This window comes from Mobula hypostoma, chromosome 12, assembly GCF_963921235.1.
Source record: "Mobula hypostoma chromosome 12, sMobHyp1.1, whole genome shotgun sequence".
Classification (NCBI taxonomy): Eukaryota; Metazoa; Chordata; class Chondrichthyes; order Myliobatiformes; family Myliobatidae; genus Mobula; species Mobula hypostoma.
In genome coordinates this window covers 72,874,652-72,894,041 of record NC_086108.1, presented here as the reverse complement: position 1 = coordinate 72,894,041, position 19,390 = coordinate 72,874,652, and the positions used below count along the sequence as shown (strand labels likewise).

The window sequence follows — 19,390 nt, the reverse complement described above, 5'->3', positions numbered from 1 at the left end:
TGACCAGAGCAGCATTTCTACATTTAAGAAATATTATAGGGGTACATCTGTTTTTATCACATACTGATGTTGAAAAACTAATTCACACCTTTATATTGAATAGACTAGATTACTGCAATGCACATTTTACTGGCCTTCCAAAGCAATCTATTGATAAACTTAAGCTCATTCAGAGTGTTGCTACTAGACTTTTAACTAAAATCTGAATGAAGAGACACCTGCCTTGGCTTCCTGTATCTTTAAGAATTGACTTTAAAGTTCTCTTACTTGGTTTTAAAGCTTTCCAGAGTACAGCACAGAATCACTTTGGTTATATAATCTTGTTTAAGCTGAGGTCTACTTCCGCCAGTCCCTTAAACTTAAACAATCTCCCTCAAAAGAAAATTGCCAAGTCAGCTTTTTTTTTAAATTATGCTTCTCAACCATGGAACTCAATACCTAAAACTATAAGGGATGCAGACTCAATTGACATTTCTAAGTGCCAGCTCAAAAGCTGTTTCTTTAACCTTGCTTTTAACTAACATCATTTTGTCTTTTATTTTCATGTTTGCACTTTATCCCATTGTAAAGCACTTTGAACTACATCATTTGTATGAAGAGTGCTCTATCAATAAGTTATTATATTATTAAGACCTCCAAAATAATTGAGTACAGTATTTGGTATTATGAAAAGCAGATGAAAGCCTTCATGAAAAAAGTAACTCATCCATAATCAAGATCTGTATTGTCTTATAACCTACTTTAGTCCATTTTATTTGATATAATTTGTGCACAAGTCATTTAGGGGCTTGGGTGTGGTTTTATTTTGATCTTTAGTACACATTTAATTTTTGGTTTGAATTTTATTATTTTTCTAACACTGCTAAATACAAAAGGCTCCAAGTCCCTGATAGAAACATGTGATTTAATCTAACATTCTTGTCTGCAGTTAATATTGACACATTTTTAACTTTCTTGGAAATCTTGTGCAGTTCACACTAAATTTAGATCTTATTAGTAAGCATGTGTTCTGTGAACTGAGACAAGATCTTGTAAGCAATGCTATCTGGACAGCATGGCTTGGGTGAGTATTAGACACGTTTGTTGTCTTTGACTTTAGAATTTCCATAAGCTACCCATCCACTGAAACATTCATTAATAACAGCCAGCCCAGACACTCTTAAACTATGATGCACTGCAAAATGAGTTGATTGAGGGATTTACTCTTTTACGGTAGCAAACGACAAGTTACTGAAATCGAATCAAATAGAACGCCAGCTTCAAATCAATTTATAAAAGGGTTATTTAAGTGACCCCATATTCCCTTGAATGGTTCCCTTTGAAGCTATTAGAAACAAAGATAAACAAGGGAGTAGCTGCCCTTATCCTATATGTTAGACTAAATGATATAAACTTTCCTACCATGGAATCATGTCAGGTCTGAATCTGTTGATTCCAGGTTAAGGAAAATATGCCCAAACTTTCTAACCACAAAACCCTTCAAAAAACAGCCTTGCCTTGAGAAGTCAATCCAAGACGCGGCAACACTTTACTTGAAGAGGAAACTCCATAACACACGCTTAAGTTATTTACGTCAATAGTTTTGGCAATGTCCACACCCAGTGTTGGACAAATGCAGTCTATCTTCAGACGGTTCTGTTTACATTATGTTGATTAATAAATTGGTGCCTCATGTTAATTGTTTCTGGTACTTGGATGCACTTAGTGATGACTTTCCCAGACATATAAATCCCTTAGTAAACAGTAATGGCTTATCTGATTTCTTTCCGACATACTTAATACGTGCTTAAAAAACAGAAGCTGGTATTCCAGCATAGAGCTGAAGAAACCATTTTGATAGCAATATGTCTCAGAACGTGCCCTACAAAATAAGAAACAGGAAATGCTTACACTGACAAGTTTACACTGTCATAATTTCACTTGTTTTTATACAGTCTTACAGGACGTGGGTGTTGCTGATAGGTCTGACATTTCTCATCCACTCTTAATTGCCCTTGAAAAGGTGGTGTTGAGCAGCAATCTTGAAGCATTGCGGTCCTTCTGCTAAAGATACCCTAGTGTAGTTAGGTAGGGGATTTCAAGATTTAGACCCTGTAATGATGATGCATCATTGCAGCTTCTAAACATCGGAGAGCAACCTGAAAGTTGGTGATGTTCTCAGTTGCTTGCTGTCATCGTCCTTTGTGGAAATGGAGGTCCATGTTATCTAACTAGAATAGCACACGCCGTGTTTGTTTCATGAAAACTAGAAGTAATTAAGGATTGAAATCATAGGGGGGAATTTGTTATACTTATAGTAAGAATATTGAGAAACCAGGAAGCTTAAGAGTACCTGAACTCCTATTAATAGGCCCAGATAGTGGAAGAGATGGAACCTCACAGAAATAGTGCATGCTTTGCATTCTGCTGGATAACACAGTGCAAGTGCAAGCAGATCCACACACTAGTGTGTCAGCCTCTGGAAGAACCAAGAAGGAAAATTACGGGCTTTACAAGTCCTGCAGTAAGCCCCTGATTTTGTGTAACAGAAGGCTTCTCACTGAAATGCAATCAGCTACTTTCTGTAAACATTAAGCTGTATCATAGAATTTCTAAGTCTTTGTCATTAACAGGGAAATGCCTGTATTAGATAATTAACTTTCATTTTATACAAAATCAATATTACAACTTATTGCTTGAACATTCCAATAATAGTTTGTATTTGATAACACACCTCTTCCCTTTACTTACCTTACCCCTACCCATGTATCATGGACAACTGACAATGAAATGGATAATGTTGCAGTTTATGTGGCTTGGTTTTGCTAACTGAGGTTTCTCCTTACTGATGAAAAGCATTCACCTGCCAATAGTTTTCAGCAGAAATCCCACACCTATGGGAATGCAGAAGTCCCCAAATTATTGATTAGCAATTCCCGGCCTGTGCTGCAGTGCCCGACTCCGTAGGGAGTCCAGTGACAGACCAGGGCCTTGTTGAGAATACACTATTGGATCCTTAGAACTAAGATATAAGTTTTAATTCATCATTTTAGTTTTGTAAAACAATTTTAAATAAGAGTGACAGTAAAAGTTTTATTTTTAAACAGCAATTTACAATGTTGAACTATTAAAAGTGCAATAAATAATTCATAAAAGGAGACAGACATTGGAGTTAGTGAGGTCAGGGATGAGTATGCTAATATTTCAGGGCATGTCGATATCAAGGAAGGGTTGGATTTCTTGAGGAATATTGATATGTGGTTTTGTCCCCTGGGTCGGATGGAGACCCCCCCAGGTGATTGACAGTGGCAAGAGAGGAGATTGCTGGGAAAGACAATAGAGTGTGTAGTAACATGGCATCATGAAAATAACCTTTGCTGTTTCAATGTCAACAAAAACCAAAGAGTTGGTCATTGAGTTCAGGAGGGTGGGTAGTATGCATGCTCATGATTTAATCTACGGTGTTGAGGTTAAGGTGGTTGAGAGCTTCAAATTCCTAGGAGTCAACATCACCAGCAACCTGTCTTGGTCCAGCACATAGATGCTATGGCTAAGACAGCTCACCAGGGCTCAGAAGGCTAACAAATTTGGCGTGTCCCCATCAACTCTTACCAATGAACCATAGAAGGTGTTCATCCAGATGCATCACACTTAGCATGGCATCTGCTCTGCTCTGATCACAAGAAACAGCAGAGTGTTGTGAACCAATGCAGCATACCACTGAATAAGCCTCCCCCCAAGAAATCTGTCTATACTCCTTATTGACTCAGTAAAGCAGCTGGCATCATCAAATATCCTACAAACCCCGGACATTCTCCCTTCTCATCTCAGGCAGAAGATACATAAGCCTAAAAGCATGTACCACCCTGCTCAAGGACAGCTTCTACCCCGCTGTTATAAGACTATTGACTGGTTCTCTAGTACATCACATGGATTCTTGACCTCACAGAATATCTCATTACGATCTTGCATCTTATTGTCTACTTGAACCACACTTTGTGGATGATGAACTTTATTCAGCACTCTGTTACTGTTTTACCTTGTACTACCTCAATGCACTGTGTAGTAATCTGATTTGTATGCAATATAAGCAAGATAAGCTTTACTCTTTACCTCAGTGCATAAGACAAAAATAAGACATACCACATTTGGAAAAGCATGGGCTTATTAGGACTAGTTAATATGACCTTGTGCAGAGTAGGTCATCTTATGAACTTGACTGAGTTCTTTTGGGAGCAGACAAATATGATCTATGAGTGAAGGGGCGTGGATATTGTCTATACATGGACTCCAGAAAGACATTTGCCAAGATCCCCTGTGGTAGGCTGATCCACAAATTAATGTACAAGAGTTCCAGGGTGGTCAGATAGATTGGATTCAGAATTGGCTTGGCCATAAGAGATAAAAGATTGAAGTGGAAGGTTGTTATTCTAACGGCCATTTTTTGACCAGTGATGTTCTGCAAAGCTCAGTAATGTGGCCTGTTGTTTTCAAAGACTCAAAGATTTAAAGTACATTTATTATCGGTATTCATATGGTAAACAACACTGAGATTTGCCTTTCCCACAGACAACCACAAAATGAAGAAAACTGTGGAACCTGTTCAAAGAAAAACATTCAACCCCCTTGTGCAAAAAAAAACAACAAATCACACAAACAGCTACAAAAAAAGAGAGAAAAGCTCGAAGTATAAAGCACAAAATCAAATGAGTCCAGGCATATTTAGTTCAGCTCAGTGTTCATTATTTGCAGGCCGCCCTGATTCAAAGTTGCCCAAAATAGCAACAAAAAGAGGAGCAGCCAGAAACCGGAAACACATCATAACGTGAACTACAGAGTGCGATCCACAAACTGCATCGATTAAACCTTGCCCAAGACTCAGGACTCTGGCACCATCCTCAGGCAACATCAAGGGAGAGCGGGACCATTTGAATGCAAGGACCTTCCTCGGGATTAGCGAGCGAGAGGGAGAGACTTCTTCCTCCAGCAGTAGTAAGTGAGAAGCTGGTAGACGACACTGAACACTAGCCCACCTTCCAAACTCGCCTCAATGATTTCAATCTTTAATTGGCAAGATCAGTGAGAAACAGAATCCATTGTGGGCTCCAGGCTTCTTGACCTCAAGGACACATGCCTCAGGGAAACCACTCGGAGACAACAAAGTGCCAGATCGCTCAATTGGCTTGAAAACGCACCATCAGGCTGTAGATCACAGGCTCCAACAATAGAAGAACCACATATGAAAGAAAAGGAAGATGTAAAAGAAGTGAATTAAGTAGTTTTGTGAACTGTCGGGAGCATGTTGCCCTTGGTCACGTTATTCACTAGCACCATCTTATATATGTAGATAATTTGAATGAAAATGTAAATGGATGTATTAGCAAGACTACAGAAAACACAAAAAATGGAGGAGTTATGGACAGTATAGAATGTTGTTGAATGATCTAGCAGATATATACTCAGTGGCCACATTATTAGGTACAGGAAGTAGCTAATAATGTGGCCACTGAATGAATTTCTGTATCTTCGTGGTCTTCCACTGCAATTGCCTATCCACTTCATGATTTGATAAGCTCAGAGATGCTCTTCTGCACATTACTGTTGTAAGCATGGTTACCTGAGTTACTGTCACCTTTCTGTCAACTTGAAGCAGTCTGGCCAGTCTCCTCTGACCTTTCTTATTAATAAGGCATTTTTCCCCACAGAACTGCCGCTCACTGGATTTTTGTTTTTTATTTCACACTATTCTCAATAAACTTCGTTTTGTGTGAAAATTGCAGGAGATCAGCAGTTTCTGAGATAGTCAAGCCACCATGTCAGGCACCAACAATCATTCTATGGCAAACGTCACTTGGATCACATTTCTCATTCTGGTATTTGATCTGAACAACAACTTAACCTGTTGACGATGTCTGCATGCTTTTTATGCATTACTGAGCAGGTATGCTGTTGTACCTAATAAAAGTCACTGAGTGTAGATATAGGCTGAGAAACGGCAGATGGAGTTTAACCCAGAATAATGTGAGGTGTTGCATTTTGGCAGTTTAAATACAAGGAGAAAATATCTGGTAAATGTAAAGACTCTTAAGAGTATTAATATATAGAGAAACTTTGGGATATAAATCAGTTGTTTCCTGAAAGTGGCAAAATCAACGGGCAGGGTATTTAAGAAGGTGTACAGCAATGCCTGATTTCATCATTTGGGACTCTCTGTATAATAGTTTGCAGTCATGTTATAGCTGTGTAAATCGTTGGTTAGGACACATTTGGAGCATTTTGTGCAGTACTGCACTACAAGAAAGATGTGCAGGCTTTGGAGGGACTGCAGAAGAGGTTTACCAGGATGTCACCTAGATTACAGTGTATCAGTTATAAGGAGAGGTTGGAGAAACTTGGTTTGTTTTCTCTGGAATGAAAGGCTGGGGGGCGGGGGGGTGACCTGATACAGGTTTATGAGATGCAGAAATAGGATAGGCAGCCAGGGTCTTTTTCCCCGGGGTCGAAATGTCAAATACTAAGCAGCATAGCTTTAATGTGAAAGGGTGAAATTTAAAGGAGACAAGGAAGATATATTCTTCTACACAGAGATTGACAGGTGCTTAGAACATGCTCCTAAGGTAAGAGGTAGAAGCAGATACAATAGTGACATTTGAGGCATTTAGACAGACTCATGGAATGGAGGGATCTAGACTACATACAAGCAACTGAGAATAGTTTAGTCTAAAACAGAGCAGTTAGCACTGGTGCTTTACAGAATGTGAACCTGCTGAATGAAGCTATTTTTGGTAGGTTATGCTAGGCATCCAAATTGCTAATTAGGCATCTACTTCTACCAGATTTCATAGTCTTAATTGCATGTCAAATATTTCAGAGACTGTAAATGAAATAAACTTAAAAGAGCTCAAGTCTGTGTAATAGAAATCTATAATGTTAAATGTTTTCCATGGCCTATGTCACCATTTAAAATCAGCCTCAGCGAGCAGTTGAATACCTGCAAATGATATTATTTAAACAAATTGATTTCTCAGATTAGTTACGGCTTATCTGGAGATAAATACTTCCTTTAATGCTTAATTGCATTCTCAAGTCCTGGTAAACATATTTGGAAACTGTGTGGTGCACATGATTAATCATAAGCACCCTTTACAGGCCCTAGAATATACACACATAAGAGGAGGAAGCTAGTCTTTGAGCTCTCAGATAGATAGCATGCAGTTCCCATGGTAGCTTTTCTTTGTGTACTAGAGGCTGATTTATAAACATGTTATAAGGCACTCAGAAGAGTTTGCTGCCTTTAGATTGCCTCCCATGTGCAAAAACTGCAGGGCTAATACCTTGCTGTTGAACAGGCTGCAAAGGGAGTCTATAGATGACACAATCACATAAAAGGTAAGTGCCTTTCACTGCAGCCATTACATTAGAAGAGCACAATTTATTACCAGACTTACTAAAGATAATGGCACGAACTGAAAAGAGATTTCTAAATATCATTCCTAACAGGGAACCAAGCAGCATATCCACAAATTAGAGAAACGTGGCTGGCTCAGAATATGTTTGGTATAGAAATGAACTGATGTTTTGTATCCCTCGTTGAATATCATTAGGAATGTTTTTCCATGCTGCTGAAACCCAGCATGATGTTGCCAAAATTAACAGTAGCTTTCATAGATTCTTGGTATTACGTGTATTTAAAATGCTTGATTGGAAATAGGAACTCCAAATACTGATGACCTGTACATGTTTTCTGCTTCACTGCCTCTGATCCAAAATCCTATTTGGCATCTGTAAATTAAAGAGTAATGAAGTACAACAGGGCAGGCAATTTAGCACTACAACAGTCTGCATCCACTCAATCCCTTTAAGATTATTCCTTCAAAAGTACCTTGTGATGACATCATGGTTGGTTTTGGATAAGTCTGCAGGCATTGTTCTTTCCAGCGTTATTGAATTATTAGGTCTCCACCTATTTAACTTAATCCTTGCATAATAAATCCTTGATATCTCTTAACACCTGACAGTCGGGATATTGCAGATGTTATGAATACATTTTAGACAAATGAGATTTATGTATGAATACACTGTGCAATATCAAATTGTTGCCAATTAGTTGATAAAGGCTTATACTTTTAGCTGCAGAAACAGCTGAACAGTATTCCTTCTGACTCCAATATTAACTATTTCTTTTCCTGTACACCGCTTTATGAACTTTGACACTTCACTTCCACTCCCGGGAAGTGAAAAATTATTTTTTAAAAGTAATATCTAACCAAAAAATATGTATCAGTAAATTTAAATGAAAAATTGAAAAATCACAATATACAAATATCAGGCATCATCCATTGCACATAGTTGACATAGTGCTTGGGTTATACTAAAGGACATAATCAGATTGCACACATAGTCACCTCTGGCATGGATTCAGGAGGACCTTTGACTTACCCCACCTGTACCTCAGGAAGTAAAAGTCAAACAATAATAATGGGGAAAGTTGAATTAAAGTTCAGGTTTGCTGCATTCAGAGGGTTGAAGAGGGAGCCTAACTTTAAATACTGCATATTTGCATATGGGAAATGGTGTAGAACAAGGTGTACAATGGTCATATGCACAGAGACATAAAAAAAATATTTCACTGAGAACGATCTCAAACAAATGTTACGATAATTTTAACAGGGAAATAAAGGAGATTGTAACCAGGTGGCACAATCACACAGCAGTTAGCGCTACGATTTTACATCTCCAGTGATCTGAGTTCAAACCTGATCCCGGGTGTTTTATATGTAGTTTGAACAAGCTCCCTGTGGGAATGTGAGTTTCCTTAGGTGTAAAGGCACTTAGTGCTGATCTCAGTGAAAGCTGCACACAAAGACTTAGCAATTTCTGTGGCTTTGACTTCTCCTTTTCCAATCTGATTCACCTTATTTATTTCTCAGTACATACATCGGTATCTATTACATCCCAATCCAATGCATACAGTCTGTAGTGATGAGCACTTAAAGTTCAAGGATCTATTTAGTGACAAGAAGCAAAGCACTACATCTGGTGAAAATTGGGAACTCAGCTTTCCAAAGAAATTGGTTCCTCGGCAAGACCCTGGTTCATTCTTCCTCTGGCCCTATCGCTTCAGCTTGCTTTGGCACCTTCAGTGTAAGTGCAAGAGACCAAAGAATTGTCTTCCTCTTGCACTGCTGATAAATAAATGCACTATTTACATGTACTTCCTTTGATCTAAAATACAATACTCAGTGAACATTACAGAACCCCACTCAAAAGAGCCCAAATGTAGAATAGATGTTCACTTTGCCAATATTTACCCTCCTGGCCACGAGCAAGGCCCCACAAGTCAATTGGACTTTCTTTCTGAATCCCAATCTGTCCTCTGTGCATCTTGCCCCTATTTCAATGGTGTTTAATACAAACTGCAGCAGATTTTCCGTGAGCTAGTTTAGAGTGCTTAGCCTGAGGGCAGGACAGTAATTTCAGCTTTAAACTAAACCTCCCATTTTCTTTGCAGCAGAAATTCTAGAAATTTGTGTGACTGCCAGCATTTGGGGGGAAGGAGGAAGCAACTCTGTTTGTGTGTTGGCAAAGGTCAGCTGGCAGGATGGTGTGCAGCTTTGGTGCCCTGCTGTTCTTTTTTTTTCTGCCTGGTTTCGGGATCTTTGGATTGCTCTGCACTGACAGATTTTCTTGTTTCCTTTTTGAATTGTCTATTCACCTTAAGTTTTTACCTACTCACACATATTCTGGGTTACTTACATACATCTTATTTCCAATCAAAGTTCCTGGCTGCTTCATTCTTACATCGCCTTCACTATGTTCAGTTTTATTTTTTTTAAACTCATGTTAAATTTCCCATCGTCTCTCTTGTTTCTTTTTGCATGCTCTTAATCAACAAAATCCTTCAGTTCTGGGGAAAAGTTTCAACACTTGGGTTGTTAATTTGTTCATTCCCTGACCTGTTGTGTTCTTCCACAATATTCTGTTTTGTTTTTAGAGTCCAAATGGGACTGTCTGAGATTGCCAATGGTTCTATTGCAAAAACAAATCATGCAGCATCTACTACTGAATCCAACTAAACAAATACACTTCAGGAAGAATAACCCATGATATTTCTTCATGCCACACCTGAAATGTTCAAGGCATCACATATATCAAAGTCATGTATCAAAGCTCACTGAGACCTCCAGTTGCAAATAAAATATTGGAGGTTCAAGTCATTGAAAATTGGTGTTTGCACAATAACTTTAATGAATGCTGCAGTATTACTACAGATTCATTCTGAAGTAAGTTGGAGTAGACCATTTACACTTGGGTGAGGAGATAAAAATAAATGCATTCTGCTTTTCTCACCCCTATGTATGCCTTTCTCCTCCTCCTATTTCCTTCTCTTTTCCCCGGCTTTAGTTTCTGGAATTGCACCAAGAGTATTCAAATAAGCTCAATGTTGCTTTTACAGCTGTTTTCAAACAATGATAAGACCATAAAATGCGGGAGCAGAACTGGGCCACTTGGCTCAGCATGTCTGCTCTGCCATTCCATCATGGCTGATTTATTATCCCTGTTAACCCCATTCTCCTTCCTTATCCCCAGAACCCCATTCTTCTGTCTTATCCCCATAACCCCATTCTCCTGTCTTATCCCTGTCAACCCCATTCTCCTGTCTTATCCCCATAACCCCATTCTCCTTCCTTATCCCTGTCAACCCCATTCTCCTGTCTTATCCCCATAACCCCATCCTCCTCTTATCCCTGTCAACCGCATTCTCCTGTCTTATCCCCATAACCCCATTCTCCTGTCTTATCCCCATAACCCCATTCTCCTGTCTTATCCCCATAACCCCATTCTCCTCTCTTATCCCTGTCAACCTCATTCGCCTTCCATAACGCTGTCAACCCCATTCTCCTGCCTTATCCCTGTAACATTTGACACCCCAACAAACCAAGAACCTATTAACTTCTGCTTTAAAGATACTCAATGACTTGGCCTCCACAGCCACCCTTGACAATAACTTCCACACATTCACCACTTTCTGGCTAAAGATAGGCCCAAAAGTCCTCACAGTACTCTGTGCAGTTTAACAAATGCCTTATAAAACCGCAGTATTATATCCTTACTCTTATATTCTAGTCCTCTCCAAATGGATGCTAACATTGCATTTCCCTTCCTCACCATCAATAACCTGCAAGTTAATTTTCAGGGAATCCTGCATGGGGACTCCCAAGTCCCTTTGCAGCTCTTGATTTTTGAATTTTCTCCCCATTAGAACATAGTCTACACCTTTATTCCTTCTATCTAAGTTCATGACCATACACTTCCCTACACTATATATTCCATCTGCTATTTCCTGGCTCATTCTCCCAATCTGTCTAAGTTCTGCGACTCCCTGCTTCCTCAACACTAACTGCCCCTCCATCTACCTTTATATTTTCTGCAAACTTGGTCACAAAACCTTCAATTCCATTATCCAAATCATTGACATGTAATATGAAAAGAAACGATCCCAAAAGTGACCCCTGCAGAACACCACTTGTCACTTGCAGCCAACCATAAAAGGCCACTTACATACTTTGCCTCCTGCCAATCAACCAATCTTCCATCCATGCTAATATTTTTCCTGTGATACCATGGGCTCTTATTGTGTTAAGCAGCCTAAAATGCAACACCTTGTCAAAAGCCTTCTGAAAATCCAAGTGAACAAAATCCACTGACTTTCCTTTGTCTATCCTGCCTGTTAGTTCCTCAAAGAATTCTCATATATTTGTCAGGCAAGATCTCCTCTTAAGGAAACCATGCTGACTTTGGCCTACTTTATCATGCGCCTCCAAGTACAAAACCTCATCTTAATAATGGACTGCAATATCTTCCCAATCACTGAAGTCAGGCTAACTGGCCTATAATTTCCTTTCATCTGTCTCCTTCGCTTCCTTAAAGAGTGGGGTGACATATGCAGTTTTTCCAGTTCTCCAAACACCATTCCAGAATCTAGTGCTTCTTGAAAAATCATTACTGATGCCGCCACTATCTCTTCAGTTACCTCTTTCAGAACCCTGGAGTGTAGTCCATCTGGTCCAGGTGACTTCTCTATCTTCTGAGTTATAATAGCAATAATAATATAAGTACTTTACTATCCCAAGTGGGAAATTCTTTCCACTTCTTTTCAGCTTCCCAAGCACATTCTCCTTAGTAATAGCAGCTACACTCACTTTTGCCTCTTGACACTCTTTAATTTCTGGCATACTGTTAGTGTTTTCCACAGTGAAGACTGAAGCAAAATACTTATTAAGTTTATCTGCCATTTCTTTGTTGCCCATTACTACCTCTCATAATTTTCCAGCCATCTGATATTCACTCTCACCTCTCATTTACTCTTTATCAATGTTTCCTCTAAGGTGTGTGTGTGTACACACAATTCCTGCTACTAGCGCACAAAGGAATTTAAACTGCGCACAAAAGATTGTCACCCTCTATCTCATTGGTAAGTATATTTCACAATCCTACACAAGCATATTTTATTTTCTGGGTTCTGATGTGGACAGCATGGAGCTTGCAGTGATTTGTCTGCAGATTTTAGAACTAGCTTATTTATACTGTTTGTATTGAAGAAATTATTGATTCACTATGTCGAATTCCAAAGAAGAAAAGGGCGTGAAGCACAAAAGAACTGCTAGTTCATTTAAAAATGAAAGGCTTAATGAAACTGTAGAAACTGCACACCAAAATTTCATGAGGTCAGGAACTATGAGAAATACTTATGTGCTATACAGAAACTGGTGTTACTTGCATGTATCATCATGATGCAAGAGTAGCTGGAAAATTTTCAAGTGGGAAGAAGTGGAGAGATATTTGGAAACTTGACTTTTTAAAATGTCATTTAGCAAGCAAATCACATATGGACAGTGTGCAAAAGCTCCAGCAAGAAAATCTTTCATTAACCGCTACAGGCCTGCTACGTATGTTTTGTGAGAGTGCAGGTGAATGAGAGTGAAAACGATTAAACCTAGAGGAGATTAAAGTTCTTATTAACACTGTTTTGCTAGCTCTTAAAACATTGCTTTATATATCTGGAAAATATTTTGGTATCCTCTTTGGTTTATTTGGCTAGCTTACCTTTTTATTTCATCTATTCCCTCCTTATGTTTTGTTTTCAGTTGTCTTCTGTTGGTTTTTAAAAGCTTCCAAGTCTTCTAAATTCCCACAAATTTTTGCTATATTATAAGCCCGCAATTTTGCTTTTATGCTGCCTTTGACTTCCCTTATTATACACAGTTACAACATCCTCCCTTTAGAATGCTACTTCATCTTTGGGATGCATCTACCCCGTGCCTTCCATATTGCTCCCAGAAACTCCAGCCATTGCTAGTGTTTCTGCCGGCATCCCTGCTAGTGTTCACATTTGATCAACTTTGGTCAGCTCCTCTCTCATGCCTCTGTAATTCCCTTTACTTCACTGTACTGTTGATACAGCTGACATAACTTTCTCCCTCTCAAACTGCGGGGTGAATTCCAGCATTTTATTCCAACAGCCTCCTTAGGGTTCCTTTACCTTAAGCTCCCTAATCAAATTTAGTTCACTACACAACACCCAGTCCAGAATTGGCTTTCCTTAGTGGGCTCAACCACAAGCTGCTCTATAAAGCCATCTCATAGACATTCTACAAACTCTCTCTCCTAATCTACCTGCATATGGATGTCCCCCATGATTATCGTAACATTATCCTTATTACATGCCTTTTCAGTTTTCCATTGAAATTTATATCCCACATCCTGGCTACTGTTCAGTGGCCTGTTTATAACTCCCATCAGTGTCTTTTTACCCTTGCAGTTTCTTAACTCTGCCCACAAGGATTCTACATCGTCCAATCCTATCTCGCCTCTTAATAAGGATTTGATTTCTTTTTTATTTGCCAACAGAGCCACCCCAACCCCTCTTCCTACCTGCTTATCTTTCGATACAAGTTGTATCCTGGGATGTTAAGCTCTGAACTACGATCATCTTTCAAAAACATCTTAGAGATGTCCACAACGTCAAAGCTACCAATTCCTAACTTCACTACAAGATCATCTACCTTATGCCCTGTACTGCATGCATTCAAAAATAAAACCTTCAATCCTGTACTCATCACCCTTTTCAATTTTGCCCCCATGTTCCATTTCATTTCATTCCACTGACTGCAATTTTGCCCTATCATCTGCCTGTCCAATTTCACCGCCTCACTACACACCTCATCAACCTGTAAACCAAATGCCCATCCTTAGCCCTATCACTCCAATTTCCATCCCTCTACCAACTTAGTTTAAACCCTCCCGACCAATTCTAGTAAACTGGCCTGCAAGGATGTTGAACCCCTTCAGGTTCAGGCATACCGATCCAAAGATCCCAAAGGTCCAGAAATTTGAAACTCTGCCCCTTATAGCTACTCATTCATCTGTCCATGTTGCGTGCCCTTTATCCAAAATGCCTGGTTTCGGATTTGTGATTTTTTCAGATTTTGGAATATATAATGGATAGCGGGGTGGAGATACATCTCTACAAATGGAGATGTACCTCCACTGTCACCCTTGGGCAAGATGTAGCACTTGATTAGCACCCCCCCCCACCCCATGAGAATCATGTGAAGCCAAGAGAGCAGGTGATGGATGGTCATATGAGCAGCTGGTGTATATCTCAAGTCCTGGTTATGCAACCACTGATGCCAGGGAGACAATCTTTGAAGAGTTTTGATAATGGCTGGGGTCACCCATCTTGTAAAGACACTGCCCAGGAGGCTTCAATGGCAAACCCCTTCTGTAGAAAAAATTGCCAAGAACAATCATGGTCATGGAAAGACCACGATCACACCTATGTCATACGACATGGCACATAACAAATCAGACAGCCTGGGATCACTATTATTTCTGATTCTGAATTTATGTGCTATTGGTAAGCAGTCTTTGTCTTCCACTTGTTCATCATACATATGTACTTAACAGTAAAATATATTACATACAATTCTTCTTCTTCTTCTTTGAGTTTTTACGGCAGTTGGCATCCCCACTGTTGCATTACTGCCATCTTCAGGATTTATTGTCCCTCATTGTCCATTCACTTTAAAGCTACCTTTCCAGTCCTGTCGCCCTTAAAAAACTAAACAACCATTTCCTCCCTCAATCACTCTCCCCACATTCCAATAAACCTTTAACACTGTTCTCTACCAGTCCTATTTTGCGTAATTGTTGTAACATTTGTTGCCTTTCCTGTGCAAATTTCCGGCATGAAATAAGGATATGCTCTACTGTTTCAGTCTCCTGACATAGATCGCAAAAACCTGTTGGATGCTTATTTATGATGGCCAGAGTGCTATTAAGGTTGCTGTGCCCAATTCTCAGTCTACTTATAATTACTTGCTCCTTCTGCTTTACTCCCCTACTTCTTCCCATATCTACTCTGTTCTGAATTGAATGTAAATGTCTTCCTTTTATTGCTCTATCCCAAATATATACAATTATTATAATGAAAATCTAATGTGTGCAGGGTAACAAAAGCAACACAGCAGCATCAGGAGAATACCCGAATCAACTGTTAATCAACAACAATGGTAGGGTTTCACTCTACACCTACATGAGTTTTGATTAAAAGGTTACAGTAAGACTGTATTTGTTTTACTTTTTTTTTAGGTTTTATGTAAGGTATAAGAACAATCAGCATTGCAGACTTGCTCTAGTGTTAGATTTTCTCAGCAACAATCTTTAAAACCCATCGTGAATTTCTCTGCTGCTTTGTTTTTAAAAATTTAATGCTGTTTCTTTCCTTAAATTTCTGCAACCAGCCTGCTGAAAATTCACAATTACCTTCAATTTGCAGTTCGTCATGATACATTTTTGCTTGTTTCATGATCAGTATACCATTAAGTGGCATACGTTCACTCTGATACTGACAAATCCACTCTTTCAGTACACAATCAAGATCTTCAGTTTTTGCTTTATGCAGTGCTTCTATTTTTTTTTCATTAACTTCTGCTCAGAGACCTACGCATTGCCTGAGAACCATCCTGGTGCCTTGTGGAATTTCCCATTTGTGATGTCATGTCAGCGCTCAAAAAATTTCAGATTTCAGTGGTTTTCTGATTTTGGAATTTCAGATAAGAGGTATTCCACCTCTACCATCATCTTATTCCTGCCCTGACTGGCAAGTGAAACTGGGAGTAAGATGGTGTTTGAAAGTCTCCTGAACCCACCTACCCACCAGGAATAAAACCAAAATCGAGGTAAGACTGAGAGTGAGACAAAATACAAAGAGTGTTCAGCATTGCTGGATGTTGTCTTGCTGTCTATACATTTGTGTAAGTAAATTCAGTGGGGGATGAAGAATATTTCACAATAACAACTATTTTAATTCTGAAGTAAGTAGAATGTCCTAATTTTCAATTACCATTTGATAATTAGAACAAAACTCTACTTTATTAGATTCACCAGCATGTTTGACATGTGCATCCAGCGATGCCGTTCCGTATACCACTACTTAAACATATGATTATTTGAGTTACTGTCGCCTTTCTGTCAGCTTGAACCAGCCCGGCCATTCTCCTCCGACCTCTCTCATTAACAAGCCATTTTCACCCACAAAATTGCTTCTCACTGGATGCTTTTGGTTTATCACATCATTCTCTGTAAACTCTGGAGACTTGTGTGTGAAAATCCCAGGGCAACAGCATTTTCTGAGAGACTCAAACCACCCCATCTGGCACCAACAATCATTCCACAGTCAAAGTCACTTAGATCACATTTCTTCTCCATTCTGATCTTTGGTCTGAGCAACAACTGAACCTGTTTGGCTGATTAACTATTTGCGTTAATGAGCAGATGTACAAGTGTACCTAATAAAGTGGCCGCTGAGTGTAAATGTACACTTTTGATTAAAGTAGGGAACCTACTTCATCTTAGAAGTCAAGTGCTCCCTTGTAATAAAAGTTGAGTGATCTCTGGCTTTTCCTTTTCGAGCGAAGGAGGATAAGAGGTGACTTGATAGAAGTGTATAAGATGAGAAGAGGCATGGATAGAGTAGACAGACAGCACCTTTTTCCCAGGGTGGAATTGGTTAATACAAGAAGGCATCAATTTAAGGTGACTGGAGGAAAATATAGGGGGATATCAGAGTTGTTTTTTTTAAACACAGAGTGGTGGGCGTGTGGAATGCACTGAGTGTTGCCAATGGTAGTTGTATACATTAGAACCTTTTAAAAAACTCTTGGATAGGCACATGGATGGAAGTAAAATGGGGAATTTTACAGGAGAGGAGAGTTAGATTGCTTATTTATTTATTTACTTTATTTAGAGCTACAACATGGTGACAGGTCGTTTCAGCCCAACAGGCTCATGCCACCCAATTACACCCATATGATCAATTAACCTTTTAAATGGGACATCTTTGGAACATGGGAGGAAAATGGAGTGTCCGGAGGAACCCCAAGTAGAAACTCCTCCCAAGCAGTAGCGGGAATTGAACCCCGGTCTCTGCCGCTGTATTAGGGTTATACTAGCCATTACGCCCAAGCAGCACTCACTTTAAGAGTAGGTTAAAAGGTTCGCATAAAAGGCCTGAACTGTTTTCTACTGTCCTGTGGTTAATATTTAAAACCCATCTATAGGCATGTAAAGATTATCTCTTAATTTCTGTTTGCAGAAGCTAATTATGTGCAAGTTGGTTGTCATGTTTCTGGTACTATGTTTCTATGGTACACCACTGCTGTACATTGCTTTGTTGAAAGTATCATGCCATAAAGCCAACTTATTAAGGTCATATGAGGTGATGCATAAATGCATCTGAAAGTATGTTACAAAACCAAGTATTCTGTGAAAGTTTCTTATCTGGTGCAAAGTCTCCCAGTTTCACTCACTAACAAATGGTCTAGCTCACATTAATACATTTTTCTTGCTAAATCAGCATTGTCAGCCATATGATTCAAATTCAAGCTTTAGGGTGATTTGTACAAATGGAATTTTGATGTGTTACTTTTGTTGAATTTAAATAACTGCTGACTTCACTCTAACTTTGCGATGTTTTGGAATCAATTAGTCTTTTTGGAACAGAATCCAAATAAGTTTCACAAAAGGTGAGAAAAGGAAAATTACTGCTAAGTAAATAACACTCCTCACATCATAGCTGAACAAAATAATTGTGAACTATTTATCTGATACTACATGAAGTGCAAGTGAAACTTAAAAACTTCTAAAAAGACAAATGTTGTGTAACTGCTGCTATTTCCTCATTCTCTTGGTTTAACATCATTTGTTTGGTAGCTGAAGTTTCTTTCTATGTCTGATTCTGTCACATTATTCAACGGTCCCCTGCACAAAGGAACCATGCAATGTGTTCTAGTTATAAGGTAAAGGAAACTGAGGGCAGCTCTGTTCCTGGGAGCATTTTGACACCATATCTTGCAATTAATGAGTAACCAAGCTGATCTGAAACACAGAAAAAAAATTGTTTCCAACCATTCTTGCCAAAAATGCTTTGAGCAAAAGTTTAGCTTGTAATAAGAGAAGGAACCATTGAAATACAACTGGGTATGGATAATTTTTGTCTGTTAGGAGAGCTCACTTTTATTTGTTTTGTTCACATATCATGTGAAATAATCTATCTTGATCACAGCTAAGCTCACAAGAGATATGTTCGTTTTGTGTATTACAGTGGTCTTATCTCTGCTCACTTCAGCTGGCCTGAACACCTGTCTCGGGATGCTCCATACCCATTTTTCACTTTATCCAGTCACGTCTGTCGATGCAAACGGATAACCAGATCACACCAGCAGAAAATGAAAGCTCAAAAGAGGGTCCTTCAGGTGTGATTAAATTGCTGCTAACACTTTTCATACACTGTCCTTTATTGATTGACTCTAAAGACTCTCAAACCATACGAAAATAATAGTTACAGATACAGCGGATAATGGTTAAATTAGCCATCGGTAAATCTAGGCACATGCTTATTGGGACAACTCTTGAGGAACAAAAACGAATCAAGAAAATAGCCAGGATTTCCTTCATTCATTTGGGATACTATGCCACATAATTTGGGTAGGAGACTGGCCGAGCAGTTTCTAACTAGCATCAGATGTCTGCACTTGTGTGACCATTAGACACGGAGTGGATTAGAGCAAACAGTTTTTAAATTGTGTCAGTTACGTGCTGAATGGATGTTACAATGAAATGAAGATTTGGAGGATGCATTCATCCACAGCATTGAATGAAGGCAGTCCATTATCTACACTAGGTGTCTGCGCGGATTTTGTTCATTTACAATTAATCAAAGGAAGGCGTACACTGAATGAATTCCTCCATCGGTAACTATTAGCCAATAATACACAGTTTTATAGTACTGTAGTGGTATTGATTGGTATTGAAATGACCAACCAACCTTTCCTAACACACGCAGGTT

The 19,390-nt window shown here is 39.1% G+C and overlaps 1 protein-coding gene across 5 annotated transcripts in view; it reads right to left on the bottom strand.

The window, feature by feature from the left end:
* pik3r3b (phosphoinositide-3-kinase, regulatory subunit 3b (gamma)) overlaps positions 1–19,390 on the bottom strand; it is a 585,349-nt gene that overhangs the window by 96,473 nt on the left and 469,486 nt on the right. The gene's annotated exons all lie outside the window — the stretch shown is intronic.